The sequence below is a fragment of the Pseudophryne corroboree genome, chromosome 6, assembly GCF_028390025.1.
Source record: "Pseudophryne corroboree isolate aPseCor3 chromosome 6, aPseCor3.hap2, whole genome shotgun sequence".
In the NCBI taxonomy this organism is placed as follows: Eukaryota; Metazoa; Chordata; class Amphibia; order Anura; family Myobatrachidae; genus Pseudophryne; species Pseudophryne corroboree.
Window position 1 is genome coordinate 526,724,509 of NC_086449.1, and position 20,379 is coordinate 526,744,887.

Below are 20,379 nucleotides of genomic sequence, written 5' to 3' on the forward strand. Positions count from 1 at the left end.
AAAATCTTTGAACACTTACGTACAGAGGTTCAAATTCAAGATTGAGTCACTCAGAGCAGTGATTGCGAACCTGGAAGAAGGGGACTACATGATGTCTCGGGACATGAAGGATGCTTACCTTCATGTAAAAATTTACCCTTCTCACCAAGGGTACCTCAGGTTTATGGTACAGAACTGTCACTATCAGTTCAGACGCTGCCGTATGGATGGTACACGGCACCCCGGGTCTTTACCAAGGTAATGACCGAAATGCTGATATTCTTTCGAAGGAAGTGAATTTTAGTTATCCCTTCTTTGGACAATTCCCTGATAAGGGTAAGATCCAGGGAACAGTTGGAGGTCGGTGTAGCACTATCTCAGGTAGTGTTGCGGCAGCACGATTGGATTCTCAATATTCCAAAATCGCACCTGGTTCCGACGACGTGTCTTCTGTTCCTAGGGATGATCCTGGACACAGTCCAGAAAAAGGTGTTTCTCCCGGAGGAGAAAGCCAGGGAGTTATCCGAGCTAGTCAGGAACCTCCTAAAACCGAGCCAAGTCTCAGTGCATCAATGCACAAGGGTTCTGGGTAAAATGGTGGCTTCCTACGAAGCAATCCCATTCGGCAGATTCCACGCAAGAACTTTCCAGTGGGACCTGCTGGACAAATGGTCCGGATAGCATCTTCAGATGCATCAGCGGATAACCCTGTCACCAAGGACAAGGGTGTCCCTCCTGTGGTGGTTGCAGAGTGCTCATCTTCTAGAGGGCCGCAGATTAGGCATTCAGGACTGGGTCCTGGTGACCACGGATGCCAGCCTGCGAGGCTGGGGAGCAGTCACACAGGGAAGGAATATCCAGGGCTTATGGTCAAGCCTGGAGACATCACTTCACATAAATATCCTGAAGCTAAGGGACATTTACAATGCTCTAAGCTTAGCAAGACCTCTGCCTCAAGGTCAGCCGGTGTTGATCCAGTCGGACAACATCACGGCAGTCACCCACGTAAACAGACAGGGTGGCACAAGAAGCAGGAGGGCAATGGCAGAAGCTGCAAGGATTCTTCGCTGGGCGGAAAATCATGTGATAGCACTGTCAGCAGTATTCATTCCGGGAGTGGACAACTGGGAAGCAGACTTCCTCAGCACGACCTCCACCCGGGAGAGTGGGGACTTCACCCAGAAGTCTTCCACATGATTAAAAACTCGACAGGTATTGCGCCAGGTCCAGGGACCCTCAGGCAATAAGCTGTAGACGCTCTGGTAACACCATGGGTGTACCAGTCAGGGTATGTGTTCCCTCCTCTGCCTCTCATACCCAAGGTACTGAGATTGATAAGATGGAGAGGAGTAAGCACTATATTCGTGGTTCCGGATTGGCCAAGAAGGACTTGGTAACCGGAACTTCAAGAGATGCTCACGGAGGATCCGTGGCCTCTACCTCTAAGAAGGGACCTGCTCCAGCAAGGACCCTGTCTGTTCCAAGACTTACCGCGGCTGCGTTTGACGGCATGGCGGTTGAACGCCGCATCCTGAAGGAAAAAAGGCATTCCGGATGAAGTCATCCCTATCCTGATCAAAGCCAGGAAGGATGTAACCGCAAAAACATTATCACCGCAATTGGCGAAAATATGTTGCGTGGTGCGAGGCCAGTAAGACCCGACGGAGGAAATTCAACTGGGTCGATTCCTACATTTCCTGCAAACAGGAGTGTCTATGGGCCTGAAATTGGGGTCCATTAAGGTTCAAATTTCGGCCCTGTCAATTTTCTTCCAAAAAGAACTAGCTTCAGTCCCTGAAGTTCAGACGTTTGTAAAAGGGGTACTGCATATACAGCCTCCTTTTGTGCCTCCAGCGGCACTTTGGGATCTCAATGTAGTTTTGGGTTCCAAAAGTCACATTGGTTTGAACCACTTAAATCTGTGGAGTTAAAATATCTCGCATGGAAAGTGGTCATGCTGTTGGCCCTGGCCTGGGCCAGGCGCGTGTCAGAATTGGCGGCTTTATCCTGAAAAAGCCCTTATCTGATTTTCCATTCGGACAGGGCGGAATTGAGGACTCGTCCTCAGTTTCTCCCCAAGGTGGTTTCAGCGTCTCACCTGAACCAACCTATTGGTGGTGCCTGCGGCTACTAGGGACTTGGAGGCCTCCAAGTTGCTAGACGTTGTCAGTGCCCTGAAAATATGTTTCCAGGACGGCTGGAGTCAGGAAATCTGACTCGCTGTTTATCCTGTGTGCACCCAACAAGCTGGGTGCTCCTGCTTCTAAGCAGACTATTGCTCGTTGGATTTGTAGTACAATTCAGCTTGCACATTCTGTGGCAGGCCTGCCACAGCCAAAAATCTGTAAATGCCCACTCCACAAGGAAGGTGGGCTCATCTTGGGCGGCTGCCCGAGGGGTCTCGGCTTTACAACTTTGCCGAGCAGCTACTTGGTCAGGAGCAAATACGTTTGTAAAATTCTACAAAATTAATATCCTGGCTGAGGAGGACCTGGAGTTCTCTCATTTGGTGCTGCAGAGTCATCCGCACTCTCCCGCCCGTTTGGGAGCTTTGGTATAATCCCCATGGTCCTTACGGAGTCCCCAGCATCCACTTAGGACGTTAGAGAAAATAAGAATTTACTTACCGATAATTCTATTTCTCATAGACCGTAGTGGATGCTGGGCGCCCATCCCAAGTGCGGATTGTCTGCAATACTTGTACATAGTTATTGTTACAAAAATCGGGTTATTATTGTTGTGAGCCATCTTTCAGAGGCTCCTCTGTTATCATGCTGTTAACTGGGTTCAGATCACAGGTTATACGGTGTGATTGGTGTGGCTGGTATGAGTCTTACCCGGGATTCAAAATCCTTCCTTATTGTGTACGCTCGTCCGGTCACAGTATCCTAACTGAGGCTTGGAGGAGGGTCATAGGGGGAGGAGCCAGTGCACACCAGATAGTCCTAAAGCTTTCTTTAGATGTGCCCAGTCTCCTGCGGAGCCGCTATTCCCCATGGTCCTTACGGAGTCCCCAGCATCCACTACGGACTATGAGAAATAGAATTATCGGTAAGTAAATTCTTATTTTTCACGTTTTCAGCAGTACCTGGCTCCTGTAAGATCTGGTCGTCTGGCAATGACAACCTGGTGCTTAGGATTTGGCGAGCGTGGATTTAGTGGATGATAATAGAACAGTAGATATTGTTTCCTTGTTTTTTTTTTCTAACTGTTGTTTCTCTTTGGTTTTATTTTACACAATAACTTTTTGATGTGATCCAGAAAGAGGGTGGAAAGTAGCCTTTTTTTTTTTTTTTTTTTAAGTGATAGGTCACCGGGACCGAACATAATTTTCATGTCTGTTCGAACACTGTATGTAGTACTGGATGATGCATATCAAGCAGAATATTGCAAAACATATAGGCTGATTGTCCTATTACCCTTTCGGGTATGACAAGGGTTACCTAATTTATGTAATCAAGTTTCTTGTTTCTAGATCAGTTTGTTTACTGTAACTATACCGATCACCTACATGTTAAATGTTCACACTTACAGGAAATGGGTAAAAGTTCAACCAACAGAACAAAGTATAAAGTGCACAACGAGGTATATAAGAAACATGAGGTCCCAATTTTAAAAATAATCTGCCAGTACTGTTTGTGATTTCTTTCTCTGCAGCAGGCTGGATGCCTGACACTCATAGCCCTTTGACCACATACATTCTTGGCAGCTTCTGGAAGTTGAGTTGATGTTAATGGCTCCTTTAAATTTATCCACTTTTTTTTTTTTTTCTTCTATAGTACTTATGGTTACAAATGGTCTTAAGATGTCAAATGTTCGTATGAGGATGCTTATCTGCAGCCTGTGGTTGGTGGTCATCCTTTTATTGAAGATACTATGACTTATTGAGGAAATTGAGGTTGAACACCTCATACATACAGTCCTGGTCAGGTTAGGTGTTGACAAGTTAATATGAAAAGATTGGGTGCCTTTTGGTATCCCTCACTCTCAAATTACCTGACTCGTAGGGACAATTCAGTTGTTCTTTTGTCTACAGCAGGCATGTCCAAACTGCGGCCATCCAGCTGTTAAACTACACATCCCAGTATGCCTTGACACCGCTTTAGCATTCTCTGACAGCAAAACTGTCGGGGCATGCTGGGATATGTAGTTTCACAACAGCTGGAGGGCCGCAGTTTGGACATGCCTGGTCTACAGTTTGATTGGAGCAACGATTGAATAGCTCCAATAAACTCCCGTTAGCCATGGCATTCACATTTCAGCTCGCACACCCGGAGGTTGCCACCTGAAATGTGTGAGAAGTTGACAGTTTTGGTGCCCAAACCCTTTTCACCGTTGTGAACCTTAGTTTAGTCATGTTTAGCCGCTGTACGCGGCTAAACACTGACTAAATGGGCGCGATAATTAAGGGGTACCCAAAACGATTAAATAGCAAAAATTGAGCACCCATTAATTGTCACGCTTTCACAAACAATTGACTTGCCCCCTTAGTGTTTTTGTAATGCATTGGTGCAGTGGTTAAAGTGGGCTGGAACGGGGCAGAACTACGCTCCGTCACTTCGAATTGAAGGTGGAACTAGTTCCGCCTCCATCCGGCCACTAGCATCTGATCCCGGCTTCACTGCACTTTAAAGCTTGCAACTGCCTCCAGCCAATCCTAGCTCATGGGCGGACCGGCTGCCAATTAAAAGAAGGCAAGGCTTATTTCTCTTACGTCCTAGAGGATGCTGGGGACTCCGTAAGGACCATGGGGTATAGACGGGCTCCGCAGGAGACATGGGCACTATAAAGAACTTTTAGTATGGGTGTGCACTGGCTCCTCCCTCTATGCCCCTCCTCCAGACCTCAGTTAGATCTTTTGCCCAGAGGAGATGGGGTGCATTTCAGGGGAGCTCTCCTGAGTTTCTCTGAAAAATAATTTTTTTGTTTTTTATTTTCAGGGAGCACTGCTGGCAACAGGCTCCCTGCATCGTGTTACTGAGGAGAGAGAAGCAGACCTACTTAAGTGATAGGCTCTGCTTCTTAGGCTACTGGACACCATTAGCTCCAGAGGGAGTCGGAACGCAGGTCTCACCCCGCCGTTCGTCCTAGAGCCGCGCCGCCGTCCTCCTCGCAGAGCCGGAAGATAGAAGCCGGGTGAGTATAAGAAGAAAAGAAGACTTCAAGGCGGCAGAAGACTTCAGATCTTCACTGAGGTAAGCGCGCAGCGGTAACGCTGCGCGCCATTGCTCCCACACACAACACACAAGGCACTGATGGGTGCAGGGCGCAGGGGGGGCGCCCTGAGCAGCAATAAACCTCTAGGGCTGGCAAACATACATATATAGGCTACAGAAGCACTATATATCATAACCCCCGAAAGTATTGTAAAAATGAGCGGGACCGAAGCCCGCCGATGAGGGGGCGGAGCTTGATCCCTCAGCACGGAAAGCGCCATTTCTCTAACGTCCTAGTGGATGCTGGGGACTCCGTCAGGACCATGGGGAATAGCGGGCTCCGCAGGAGACAGGGCACATCTAAAAAAAGCTTTTAGGTCACATGGTGTGTACTGGCTCCTCCCCCTATGACCCTCCTCCAAGCCTCAGTTAGGTTTTTGTGCCCGTCCGAGAAGGGTGCAATCTAGGTGGCTCTCTTAAAGAGCTGTTTAGAAAAGTTTTTTTTTAGGTTTCATTCAGTGATTCCTGCTGGCAACAGGATCACTGCAACGAGGGACTTAGGGGAGAGATCTCCAACTCACCTGCGTGCAGGATGGATTGGGATCTTAGGCTACTGGACACTGAGCTCCAGAGGGAGTCGGAACACAGGTCAGCCTGGGGTTCGTCCCGGAGCCGCGCCGCCGATCCCCCTTACAGACGCTGAAGAAGACGGCAGAACGGAGGTCCGGAAACAGGCGGCAGAAGACTTCACAGTCTTCATGAAGGTAGCGCACAGCACTGCAGCTGTGCGCCATTGTTGTCACACGGCTCACTGACCTAGTCACGGAGGGTGCAGGGCGCTGCTGGGGGCGCCCTGGGCAGCAATATAAGTACCTTATTGGCAAAATAAATACATCACATATAGCCATTAAGGCTATATGTATGTATTTTAACCCAGGCCAGTTCTTAAAAACCGGGAGAAAAAACCAGCCGAAAAGGGGGCGGAGCTTATTCTCCTCAGCACACAGCGCCATTTTCCCTCACAGAAAGGCTGAGGGGAAGGCTCCCATGCTCTCCCCTGCACTGCACTACAGAAACAGGGTTAAAACAGAGAGGGGGGGCACTGATTTGGCGATATAAATATATATTAAATGCTATAAGGGAGGAACACTTTTATAAAGGTTGTCCCTGTATAATTATAGCATTTTGGTGTGTGCTGGCAAACTCTCCCTCTGTCTCCCCAAAGGGCTAGTGGGTCCTGTCCTCTATCAGAGCATTCCCTGTGTGGGTGCTGTATGTCGGTACGTGTGTGTCGACATGTATGAGAAAAATGTTGGTGAGGAGGCGGAGCAAATTGCCTGTAATGGTGATGTCACTCTCTAGGGAGTCGACACCGGAATGGATGGCTTACTTGTGGAAGTACGTGATCATGTCAACACGCTGCGAGCCGGTTGACGACATGAGACGACCGGCAAACAAATTAGTACCTGTCCAGGCGTCTCAGACACCGTCAGGGGCTTGTAAAAACGCCCATTTACCTCACGGACACTGACTCCAGTGTCGACGGTGAAGAAACAAACGTATTTTCCTTTAGGGCCACACGTTACATGTTAAGGGCAATGAAGGAGGTGTTACATATTTCTGATACTACAAGTACCACAAATAAGGGTATTTTGTAGGGTGTGAATAAACTACTTGTAGTTTTGCCTGAATCAGATAAATTAAATGAAGTGTGTGATGATACGTGGGGTTCCTCCGATAGAAAGTTATGGGCGGTATACCCTTTCCCGCCAGAAGTAAGGGCGAGTTGGGAAACACACCTTAGGGTGGATAAGGCGCTCACACGCTTATAAAACAAGTGGCGTTACCGTCTCCAGATACGGCCGCCCTCAAGGAGCCAGCTGATAGGAAGCTGAAAAATAGCCTAAGAAGTATATACACACATACTGGTGTTATACTGCGACCAGCAATCGCCTCAGACTGGATGTGCAGCGCTGAGGGGGCTTGGTCGGATTTCCTGACTGAAAATTTTGATACCCTTGACAGGGACAAGATTTTATTGTCTAGAGCATTTTAAGGATGCATTTCTATATATGCGTGATGCGCAGAGGGATATTTGCATTCTGGCATCAAGAGTAAATGTGATGTCCATATCTGCCAGACGAAGACACGACAGTGGTCAGGTGAGGCAGATTCCAGACGGCACATGGAAGTATTGCCGTATAAAGGGGCGGTCCATCGGACCTGGTGGCCATGGCAACAGCTGAAAAATCCACCTTTTGTTCCCCGAGTCACATCTCAGCAGAAAAGGACACAGTCTTTTCAGTCTCAGTCCTTTCGTCCCCATACGGGCAGGCGGGCAAAGGCCAGTCATATCTGCCCAGGGGTAGAGGAACGGGAAGAAGACTGCAGCAAGCAGCCCATTCCCAGGAACAGAAGCCCTTCACAGCTTCTGCCAAGTCCGCAGCATGACGCTGGGGCAGTACAAGCGGACTCAGGTGCGGTAGGGGGTCATCTCAAGAGTTTCAGCACGCAGTGGGCTCACTCGCAAGGGGACTCCTGGATCCTACATGTAGTATCCCAGGTGTACATTGGAAATTCGAGACGTCTCTTCCTCACAAGTTCCGGAAGTCTGTTTTACCAACGTCTACCTCCGACAGGGAGGCAGTATTGGAAACAATTCACAGGCTGTATTCCCAGCAGGTGATAATCAAAGTACCCCTCCTACAACAAGGGAGGGGGTATTATTCCACACTATATTGTGGTACTGAAGCCAAACGGCTCGGTGAGATCTGAAATATTTGAACACTTACATACAAGCGTTCAAATCAAGATGGAGTCACTCAGAGCAGTGATAGCGAACCAGGAAGAAGGGGACGAGATGGTGTCACTGGATATCAGGGACATTTACCTACATGTCCAAATTTGCCCTTCTCACCAAGGGTACTTCAGGTTCGTGGTACAGAACTGTCACTATCAGTTCAGACGCTGCCGTTTGGATTGTCCACGGCGCCCCGGGTCTTTACCAAGGTAATGGCCGAAATGATGATTCTTCTTAAAAGAAACTTGGACGCTTTCCTGATAAGGGCAAGGTCCAGAGAACAGTTGGAGGTCGGAGTAGCACTATCTTTAATAGTTCTACGACAGCACGAGTGGATTTTAAATATTCCAAAATCGTAGCTTTTCCGAGGACACGTCTACTGTTCCTAGGGATGATTCTGGACACAGTCCAGAAAAAGGTGTTTCTCCCAGAGGAGAAAGCCAGGGAGTTATCCGAGCTAATCGGGATCCTCCTAAAACTAGGAAAAGTGTCAGTGCATCATTGCACAAGAGTCCTGGTAAAAAATGGTGGCTTATTACGAAGCAATTCCATTCGGCAGATTTCACGCAAGAACTCTTCAGTGGGATCTGCTGGACAAATGGTCCGGATCGCATCTTCAGATGCATCAGCGGATAACCCTATATCCAAGGACAAGGGTGTCTCTCCTGTGGTGATTACAGAGTGCTCATCTTCTAGAGGGCCACAGATTCAGCATTCAGGATTGGATGCTGGTGACCACGGAGGCCAGCCTGAGAGGCTGGGGAGCAGTCACACAGGGAAAAAATTTCCAGGAAAGTGTGATCAAGTCTGGAGAATTCTCTCCACATAGATAGAGCTAAGAGCAAAATTATAAGGCTCTAAACTTAGCAAGACCTCTGCTTCAAGGTCAGCCGGTATTGATCCAGTGGGATAACATCACGGCAGTCGCCCACGTAAACAGAAACGGCGACACAAGAAGCTGGAGGGCAGTGAAAAAACTGCAAGGATTTTTCGCTAGGCGGAAAATCATGTGATAGCACTGTCAGCAGTGTTCTCTCCGGGAGTGGACGACTGGGAAGCAGACTTCCTCAGCAGGCATGACCTCCACCTGGGAGAGTGGGAACTTCATAGGGAAGTTTTTCCGCATGATTGTGAGCCATTGGCAAAGACCAAAGGTGGAAATGATGGCGTCCCGCCCGAACAAAAAACGGGACAGGTATTGCGCCAGGTCATGAGACCTTCAGGCGATAGCTGTGGATGTCCTAGTAACACCGTGGGTGTAACAGTCGGTGTATGTGTTCCCTCCTCTGCTTCTCATAACCAAGGTATTGAGAATTATAAGATATAGAGGAGTATGAACTATACTCGTGACTCCGGATTGGCCAAGAGGGACTTGGTACCCGGAACTTCAAGAGATGCTCACAGAGGACTAAGGGCCTGGGGAGCTAAGAAGGGACTTGCTTCAGCAGGTACCATGTCTATTCCAAGACTTACCGCGGCTGCGTTTGACGGCATGGCGGTTGAATGCCGGATCCTGAAGGAAAAAGGCATTCCATAAGAGGTCATACCTACCCTGGTCAAAGCCAGGAAGGAGGTGACCGCACAACGTCATCACCACAGGTGGTAAAAATATGTTGCGTGGGTGAGGCCAGGAAGGCCCCACGAAGAAAATTCAACTAGGTCGAATTCTACACTTCCTGAAAACAGGAGTGTTTTGAGCCTAAAATTGGGGTTCTTTAAGGTTTTAAGTTTCGGCCCTGTAGAATTTCTTCCGAAAAGAATTGACTTCAGTTCCTGAAGTCCAGATTGTCAAGGGAGTATTGCATATACACCCCTTTTTTGTGCCTCTAGTGGCACCGTGGGATCTCAACATAGTGTTGGGATTCCTTAAAATCATATTGGTTTGAACCGCTCAAATCTGTGGATTTGAAATATATCACATGGAAAGTGAACATGCTGTTGACCAATATCTCACATGGACAGTGACCATGCTGTTGGTCCTGGCCTCGGCCAGGCGATTGTCAGAATGGGCGGCTTTGTCTTACAAAAGCCCATATTTAAATTTCCATTCGGACAGGGCAGAACTGGGACTCGTCTCCAGTTTTCTTCCTAAGGGGGTGTCAGGTTTTTCACCTGAAACAACCTATTATGGTGCCTGCGGCTTCTAGGGACTTGGAGGACTCCAGGTTAATAGACGTTGTCAGGACCCTAAAAAAATATATATATATATATATATATATATATATATATATATATATATATATATATATATATATATATATATATATATATATATATATATATATATATATATATATATAGTTTAGGACGGCTGGAGTCAGAAAGTCTGACTTGCTGTTTATATTGTATGCACCCAACAATATGGGTGCTCCTGCGTCTAAACAGACGATTGCACGTTGGATCTGTAGCACAATCCAACTTGCACATTCTGTGGCAGGCGTGCCACAGCCTAAATCTGTAAAGGCCCACTCCACTAGGAAAGTGGGCGCATCTTGGGCGGCTGCCCGAGGGGTCTCGGCATTACAACTTTGCCGAGCAGCTACGTGGTCAGGGGAGAACACGTTTGTAAAATTTTACAAATTTGATACTCTGGCTAAGGAGGACCTGGAGTTCTCTCATTCGGTGCTGCAGAGTCATCCGCACTCTCCCGCCCGTTTGGGAGCTTTGGTATAATCCCCATGGTCCTGACGGAGTCCCCAGCATCCACTAGGACGTTAGAGAAAATAAGAATTTACTTACCGATAATTCTATTTCTCGTAGTCCGTAGTGGATGCTGGGCGCCCATCCCAAGTGCGGATTGACTGCAATGCTTGTACATAGTTATTGTTACAAAAATCGGGTTATTCTTGTTGTGAGCCATCTTTTCAGAGGCTACTTCGTTTTGTTATCATACTGTTAACTGGGTTCAGATCACAAGTGGTACGGTGTGATTGGTGTGGCTGGTATGAGTCTTACCCGGGATTCAAGATCCTTCCTTATTGTGTACGCTCGTCCGGGCACAGTACCTAACTGAGGCTTGGAGGAGGGTCATAGGGGGAGGAGCCAGTACACACCATGTGACCTAAAAGCTTTTTTTAGATGTGCCCTGTCTCCTGCGGAGCCCGCTATTCCCCATGGTCCTGACGGAGTCCCCAGCATCCACTACGGACTACGAGAAATAGAATTATCGGTAAGTAAATTCTTATTTTTCTCCACAGCATGGAGCTGGCTCCCCGGACTCTCCCCTGCTGAAGACACCGTACTTATTAGCAGCAGTGAGTGTATATAATATGAATATATATATATATATATATATATATATATATATATATATATATATATATATATATATATATATATATATATATATATATATATATATATAATATGCGCTGTTTTGTCTGGGAATTCTATTTCCGGTGTCAATGGCGCTGGGTGTGTGCTGGCATTATCTCTCTCTCTACCCCCAGAGGGCCTTATTGGGGATCTGTCTCCATATAAATATCCCTGTGTGTGGGGTTGTGTCGGTACGTGTGTGTCGGCATGTCTGAAGCGGAAGGCTCATCTAAGGAGGAGGTAGAGCAGATGATTGTGGTGTCTCCGTCGGCAACGCCGACACCTGATTAGTTGGACATGTGGAATGTTTTAAATGCAATGTAAATTGATTACATAAGAGATTGGACAAAGCAGAGTCCAAGGATTTGACTGTCACAGGGCCCTTCAGGGTCTCAAAAACGTCCCCTGTCCCAAATAGTAGACACTGATACCGACACGGATTCTGACTCCAGTGTCGACTATGATGATGCAAGGTTACACCCAAGGGTGGCAAAAAGTATTCATTATTTGATTATTGCAATAAAAGATGTTTTGCATATCACAGATGACCCCTCTGTCCCTGACACGAGGGTACACAGATTTAAGGTAAAGAAACCTGAGGTAACGTTTCCCCCATCTTATGAGCTGAACGCATTATTTGAAAAAGCTTTGGAAACTCCAGACAAAAAACTGCAGATTCCCAAAAGAATTATTATGGCGAATCCTTTCCCCTCAAAGGACAGGTTACGGTGGGAATCATCACCCACGGTCGAAAAGGCCTTAACGCGCTTGTCCAAAGAGGTGGCCCTACCGTCCCCGGATACGGCGACACTATAAGGTCCTGCGAATCGCAGGCAGGAAACTACCTTAAAATCAATTTAAACACATACGGGGGCTTTGCTCAGACCGGCAATAGCATCGGCTTGGGTTTGTAGCGTGGTAGCAGGTTGGACAGATACCTTGTCATCTGATATTGATACCCTAGATAGGGATGCCATTTTATTGACCTTAGTTCACATCAAAGAGGCAGTCTTATATAGGCTGTGGACCCGCCAATGGACGGGTGATGCCAACTCAAAGGCATATGGAAATTTTGCCTTACAAGGGTGAGCTTTTAATTGGGGATGGTCTCGAGGACCTGGTTTCGACAGCTACCGCGGGTAAATCTACCTTTTTTTGCCTTATGTTCCCCCACAGCAAAAGAAAAAGGCGCAGTATCAGATGCAGTCCTCTCAGTCGCATAAGTCCAGAAGAGGTCGGGGCTCTTCCTTTCTCGCCAGAGGTAAGGGTAGAGGGAAAAAGAATGCCTGCTACGGCCAGTTCCCAGGTACAGAAGTCCTCCCCGGCTTCTACGAAATCCACCGCATGACCGCTGGGGCTCCACTGAGGGAGTCCGCACCGGTGGGAGCACGTCTTCGACTCTTCAGCCACGTCTGGATTCAGTCGGATGTGGATCCTTGGGCGATGGAAATTGTGTCCCAAATCGGCTTTACCAACATCTCCCCCAGAGAGGGAGGTAGTGTGGGTTGCAATTCGAAAGCTGTGTCTACAGCAAGTGATTATCAGGGTTCCCTTAATGCAACAGGGAAAAGGGTACAATTCAACCCTATTTGGGGCAACCGAAACTGGATGGCTCAATCAGACCCATTCTGAACTTAAAATCCCTGAACCTGTACTTAAAAAGGTTCAAGATGGAATCGCTCAGGGCAGTGATCTACAGCCTGGAAGGGGGGGGGGGGGATTTTATGGGGTCACTAGACATGAAGGATGCATACCTTCATGTCCCCATTTTTCCTCCTCATCTAGCGTACCTGAGATTCGCAGTACAGGCCTGTCATTTCCAATTTCAGATGTTGCTGTTTGGGTTTTCCACGGCCCCAAGGGTTTTCACCAAGGTAATGGCGGAAGTGATGGTACTCCTGCGCAGGCAAAGAGTCACAATTATCCCGTACTTGGACGATCTCCTGATAAAAGCGAAATCAAAGGAACAGTTGCAGAAAAGCGTGTCGCTCTCCCTGAGAGTGCTGCAGCAACATGGCTGGATTCTAAATCTACCAAAGTCACAGTTTGTTTCAACAACTCGGCTGTCTTTCTTAGGCATGATTCTGGACACAGAACAGAAGAGGGTTTTTCTCCCAATGGAAAAAGCCCAGGAACTCTAGAACATGGTCAGAGACCTGTTAAAAAAAAAAAAAAAAAAAAAAAAAAAGTCAGTCCACCAATGCACTTAAGTACTGGAGAAAATGGTGGCGACCTACGAGGTCATCCCCTTCGGCAGGTTTCAGGCGAGGACTTTTCAGTGGGACCTTCTGGACAAGTGGTCCGGGTCTCACCTTCCAATACTTCAGAAGATAACCCTGTTCCCCAGGACCAGGGTGTCTCTCCTGTGGTGGCTGCAGAGTGCTCATCTTCTAGAAGGTCGCAGGTTCGGCATTCAGGACTGGGTACTGGTGACCACAGATGCGAGCCTCCGAGGATGGGGAGTAGTCACACAAGGAAGGAATTTTCAGGGACTGTGGTCAAGCCAGGAGGCTTGCCTACACATCTACATACTGGAATTAAGGGCAGTTTACAAGGGCCTACGACAAGCGGAGAATCTTCTTCGCGACCTACCGGTTCTGAATTTCAATCAGACAACGTCACAGCTGTGGCTCAGGTAAACCGCCAAGGCGGTACAAAGAGCAGAGTGGCAATGGCGGAAGCCACCAGGATTCTGCGGTGGGCAGAAAATCACGTAAGCACTCTGTCAGCGATATTCATTCCGGGAGTGGACAACTGGGAAGCAGTCTTCCTCAGCAGACACGATCTCCATCCAGGAGAGTGGGGTCTGCATCAAGAAGTCTTTGCAGAGATAAGTCGTTGGGAGCTTCCTCAAATAGACATGATGGCATCACGCCTCTACAAGAAGCTTTGGAGGTATTGCGCCAGGTCAAGGGACCCTCAGGCAGTAGCGGTGGACGCCCTGGTGACACCATGGGTGTTTCAGTCGGTCTGTGTTTCCTCCTCTTCCTCTCATCTCAAAAATATTGGCAATCATTAGACGGAAAAGAGTCCTGACAATACTCATTGTTCCAGATTGGCCTTGAAGGGCCTGGTATTCAGATCTTCAGGGGATGCCCACAGAAGATCCGTGGCCTCTTCCTCTCAGAGAGGACCTGTTGCAGCAGGGGCCCTGCGTGTTCCAAGACTTACCGCGGTTACGTTTGACGGCATGGCGGTTGAACACCGAATCCTAGCGGAGAAGGGTATTCCGGAAGAAGTCATCCCTACTCTGATAAAGGCTAGGAAGGAATTGATGGCGAAACATTATCACCGTATCTGGAGAAAGTATGTATCTTGGTGTGAAGCCAAGAATGCTCCTACGGAAGATTTCCATCTGGGCCATTTTCTCCACTTTCTACAGACAGGAGTGGATATGGGCCTGAAGTTGGGGCCGAAATCTGTACCTTAATGGAGCCTATCTATATTCTTTCAGAAGGAATTGGCTTCTCTCCCAGAAGTTCAGACATTTGTGAAGGGAGTGCTGCACATCCAGCCCCCCTTTGTGCCCCAGTGGCACCGTGGGACCTTAACGTGGTGGTAAGTTTCCTGAAATCTCACTGGTTTGAGCCTCTTCAAACGGTTGAATTAAAATTTCTTACGTGGAAGGTGGTCATGTTATTGGCCTTGGCATCTGCAGGCGGGTGTCCGAATTGGCGGCCTTGTCCCACAAGAGCCCCTATTTGATTTTTCCATGTGGATAGAGCGGAGTGGAGGACTCGTCCTCAATTTTTGCCTAAGGTGGTTTCTTCATTTCATATGAACCAACCTATTGTGGTGCCTGTGGCTACGGGGGACTGGGAGGACTCCCAAGTCCCTGGACGTAGTCAGGGCCTTAAAGATTTAGGTAGCCAGGACGGCTAGGGTTAGGAAAACAGAGGCTCTGTTTGTCCTGTAGGCAGCCAACAAGGTTGGCGCTCCTGCTTCTAAGCAGACTATTGCTCGCTGGATCTGTAACACGATTCAGCAGGTTCATTCTACGGCTGGATTGCCGTTACCAAATTCGGTAAAGGCCCATTCCACTAGGAAGGTGGGCTCTTCTTGGGCGGCTGCCCGAGGCGTCTCGGCATTACATCTTTGCCGAGCAGCTACTTGGTTGGGTTCAAACACTTTTGCAAAATTCTACAAGTTTGATACCCTGGCTGATGAGGACCTCATGTTTGCTCAATCGGTGCTGCAGAGTCATCCGCACTCTCCCGCCCGGTTTGGAGCTTTGGTATAATCCCCATGGTCCTTACGGAGTCCCCAGCATCCTCTAGGACGTAAGAGAAAATAAGATTTTAAACCTACCGGTAAATCTTTTTCTCCTAGTCCGTAGAGGATGCTGGGCGCCCGTCCCAGTGCGGACTAAATCTGCAAGGCTTGTATATAGTTGTTGCTTACATAAGGGTTATGTTACAGTTGGAATCGGTCTTTGACTGATACTGTTTTTTGTTCATACTGTTAACTGGTTGCGTATATTCCAGGTTATATGGTATGATTGGTGTGGGCTGGTATGAATCTTGCCCTTAGATTAACAAAATCCTTTCCTCATATTGTCCATCTCCACTGGGCACAGTTCTCTAACTGAGGTCTGGATGAGGGGCATAGAGGGAGGAGCCAGTGCACACCCATACTAAAAGTTCTTTATAGTGCCTATGTCTCCTGCGGAGCCCGTCTATACCCCATGGTCCTTACGGAGTCCCCAGCATCCTCTACGGACTAGGAGAAAAAGATTTACCGGTAGGTTTAAAATCTTATTTTTTTTAAACTGGGTAAGCCCGTGAGCCAATCACGGCTCGTTCACAGCCAGCAAATGAGAAGCTGCCCAGTGGCAGCTTCTCATTTGGCTGGCGGTCCGCCAACCGTGATTGGCGCACAAGATCGCAGATGAGTGGCCTCTTCTTTTGAGCAGCAGCCGGTCCGCAGGAATGGCTGGCGGCCACTGACAACTTCAAACTGCACTACAGCTGGGACTCAGCCGACTCTCCCAGGTCCTCCTGTGTCCCACTCCAAGCGCAGACAGAGGGGTGCTCCCTCCTCTCTCTCACGTCTAGCAGTGTGCGGTCCCCGGGATAGCCGCCACCTGCACCCAGTGCAGTGCCTCCGGCTGTCCCCATCCCTCTAACCCGCAGAAATACTAACAATATACATTTTCAACAACTTTCCACTTCTCTGCAACAACTGCTCTCACCAATCTCGACATTTACTACACCTGACACTGCTGTATCACACCTGCACCAGACCCTAGAGAGTGCCCTTGATGAAGTGGCTCCAGCTACCCATCACACTCCACGTAGGCTTAGATGCCAACCATGGCACTCTAAATCAACAAGACACCTACAAAAACAGTCACGTAAAGTAGAACGTCAGTGGCGGAAATCTCAGAATCCAAGTGACTTTCTCACATATAAGACTACCTACCACTTCTATCGTCAGGCCCTGGACACTGCCAAACAAACATATTTCCAATCTCTCATCTCTTATCATGCCAACAACCCCAAGCGACTTTTTAATACATTTAAATCACTTCTTTACCCTCCCTCACCTCCCCCACTAGCTACTATCCGTGCACAAGAACTTGCTTCCTACTTCAAGGATAAGATTGATAAAATCCGAGATGAAATGGTATGCTCTAACTCAGCCAGTGACCTGCTCAATTCCCTACCTGAACCGTCTGGCACTTTCTCTTCATTTGATCCCACAAGTGAAGATGAAGTATCAACACTCTTTTCATCCTCCTACTCCACTACCTCTCCTCTTGATCCTATACCCTCACAGGTCAGTAAAACTTTGTCTCCTGTGCTTATACCAACCTTAACTAAAATCTGTAATCTCTCTCTCTCTACTGGTATCTTTCCCTCTCTGTTTAAACATGCAGTCATTACTCCCATTCTAAAAAAACACAACTCTGACCCAAACACACTCTCTAACTACCGTCCCATTTCTCAGCTACCCAGTCCCTCCAAGCTACTTGAGAGGCTTGCCTACACTCGCCTTACACAATTTCTTAACTCGCACAACTTATTGGATCCACTTCAGTCAGGCTTTCGTGCCCAACACTCCACAGAGACGGCACTGACCAAAGTAGTGAATGATCTAGTCACTGCTAGATCAAAAGGCCATTACACACTACTTATTCTTCTAGATCTCTCTGCTGCTTTTGACACTGTTGACCACTCTCTTCTCATACAAACACCACAATCCCTAGGTCTTCAGGACACAGCCCTTTCTTGGTTCTCATCCTACCTATCTAATCGCTCTTTCAGTGTTCACTTCTCTGATTCTACCTCCTCTTCTCTACCTCTATCAGTTGGAGTACCGCAAGGCTCAGTCTTAGGTCCTCTGCTTTTCTCAATCTATACCTCCTCTCTTGGTAAACTAATCAGCTCCTTTGGATTTCAGTATCATTTGTATGCTGATGATACTCAAATCTACCTATCCTCCCCAGATTTGTCACCACCAGTATTGGCTCGTGTCACTGGATGCCTGTCTGCCATTTCATCTTGGATGTCATCTCGCCACCTCAAACTCAACATTTCCAAAACCGAATTAATTATTTTCCCACCAGCTAAGAGTAGTTACCAACCTGATATCTCTATAACTGTTGACAATGCAACTATCCACCCCACAAGTTCGTTGCCTAGGTGTCACCCTTGACTCTGAACTGTCCTTTGTTCCACACATTCAATCTGTCTCTAAATCATGTTACATGCACCTTAAAAACATATCCAAAATACGCCCTTATCTTACACAAGACACTGCAAAAACTCTAATCCATGCACTCATCATCTCCCGCATTGATTATTGTAATAGTCTCCTTACTGGTCTTCCCAAACATAGGCTATCACCACTTCAATCCATTTTAAATGCAGCTGCGAGGCTAATCTTCCTCGCCAGACGTTCTTCATCTGCTGATCCGCTCTGTCAGTCCCTCCATTGGTTACCGGTATTCTACCGTGTCAAATATAAAATACTTTTACTTACATACAAGGCTATTAACCAAACTGCACCATCATACATCTCCTCACTCATCTCAAAATATCTCCCTACCAGACCTCTCCGCTCTGCACAAGATCTGCGTCTCTCATCCACATGTATTACCTGTTCCCACTCAAAATTACAGGACTTTACCCGGGCTTCACCCACTCTGTGGAATGCACTCCCACGCACAATAAGACTCTCCTCTAGTCTCCAAACCTTTAAACGTTCTCTGAAAACTCATCTCTTCAGACAAGCCTACCAAATTTCAGACCCACACACATAACCTTCACAGCTTCCCTATCAAGTTACATCCCCTCTGTACAGTCCACATAAACTCACATTTTGTCTTCCAACATTGCTGGGTGATCATATCATATAAGAACCTAGCAACCTGGGGAACCATTATGTGACAGGTAGCATCTATCCTTGTGTATCAATGCCTATTTCCCTATAGATTGTAAGCTTGCGAGCAGGGCCTTCCTACCTCTGTCTGTCTGTCTGTCTGTCTTTGCCCAGTTTTGTTCTATAATTGTTCTAATTGTAAAGCGCAACGGAATATGCTGCGTTATATAAGAAACTGCTAATAAATGAATAATAAATAATAAATATGGAGTATGAGGGCGCTGCTACAGGAGGTTGGAGTCCGTGCACTGCTGTTCGGGGTCTTTGTACGAGTACTGGGCTGAGACCCCCTCACTGTGTATATAGTGATACTGCTCTGTATGTATCCCTCCTATATCTATGTATCTAGCTGGGGTCACATGTCTCCCAGGTTGCAGGTGTCGTTTTCGGCCTGAGCAGTTCTTTCATTAACTTCAGAGTAACAGTGATGTAATTGGGTACGGTGGAGCTGATTTTGAAATAGGCGGAACTATTGTGTGACCACGCCCTTCCTTAGGCGACACACCCCTTTTTTACGGCACTGCTTATAGAGGAGATAAGTTCCCCCACCTTTCCAGGACCACTTTAAGCCCTGCATTGGTGATAATGTATGTTTATTATAAGGTAGTACTACTAAGGAGACCACCTCATTTGAAAAAAGGAACGCCTCCTTTTCAAAATGAAAAAAGCCAGCATGGAGGAGATCTCTTCCCCCAGTCTTCATAATGATTTTTGTAGTGCCTGGGGTTATTGTTTGGTGATCACACTGATCCTTTTTAATTTTGCACTGTTTTCTATAGTACAGTTGAGACAACAGCCGAGAGTATGGTTCAGAAAATTAAGATGTCAACAAATGCAAACAAGTGGGAGGAGAGTAGACGCTAGTAGAGAGCTCAAAGATTTGTGAATTAAGATTATTGCAAGAGTTTTGTTTTTATATATGTACAGGTTGGTGGTCCATAAGTGTGGGAACACTTCTAAAAAGGAAGTGAGTAAGGAAATATTAATCCAGTGTGTACACATATGATATGGGAGGGGGTGGGGGGACGGACACTAAAGTTTTCCCCCACTCCCACATCATTTTAGTAGACACTGGATTATTATTTCCTTACTCGCTTGCTATTTATAAGGGGGTTTACACACTTATGGACCACCCTGTATATTTCTCACAGAGCTAGAAAATGGACATGATTGAACAGTGCTTTGCCTTTGTAAATCGAGGGATATCTTCACTAACTTACTGGCTCTGCAAACTGTATGATTAGAACCTGTATACCTTAACCCAGGAATGGGGAAATCTTTGGCCCTGCAGCTGTTGAACTACACATCCCAAGATGCCCTGCAACTGTTTTAGCATGATCAAATAGCAAAACTGTAGCAAGGCATGCTGGTATGTGTAGTTCAACAAAAACTGGAGGGCCGAAGGTTCCCCATCCCTGCCTTAACCACTCAGATACTATGCTTAGGATGAGTGTCACTTGTCTGTAGTATACACTGGTTTAAAGAACTTAAAAGTAAACCTGACCATGAAACACTGGGGTTTCCTGTCAGTGGGGGGACAAAAGAGGCAATGGTAAAAGTAATGAGGCCAGTACATTAAATGCAGTTACAAAAGCACGTAGAATCCTGCTTTTTGCTGTTTTGGAAAGATTGAAGTATTAGCATGAACCACAATATGTGGATGGGTGGCTATTAGGGAAAAAAAATGGCATCTATGCAATCATCCATATAAAGTATACATTTTATAAAGTTTGTTTTTTTATTTCT

At 47.1% G+C, this 20,379-nt stretch overlaps 1 protein-coding gene across 1 annotated transcript in view; it reads left to right on the forward strand.

Annotated features, from left to right (window-relative positions):
• The window catches only part of LEMD3 (LEM domain containing 3), a 171,425-nt gene that overhangs the window by 100,565 nt on the left and 50,481 nt on the right, over positions 1-20,379 (forward strand). The gene's annotated exons all lie outside the window — the stretch shown is intronic.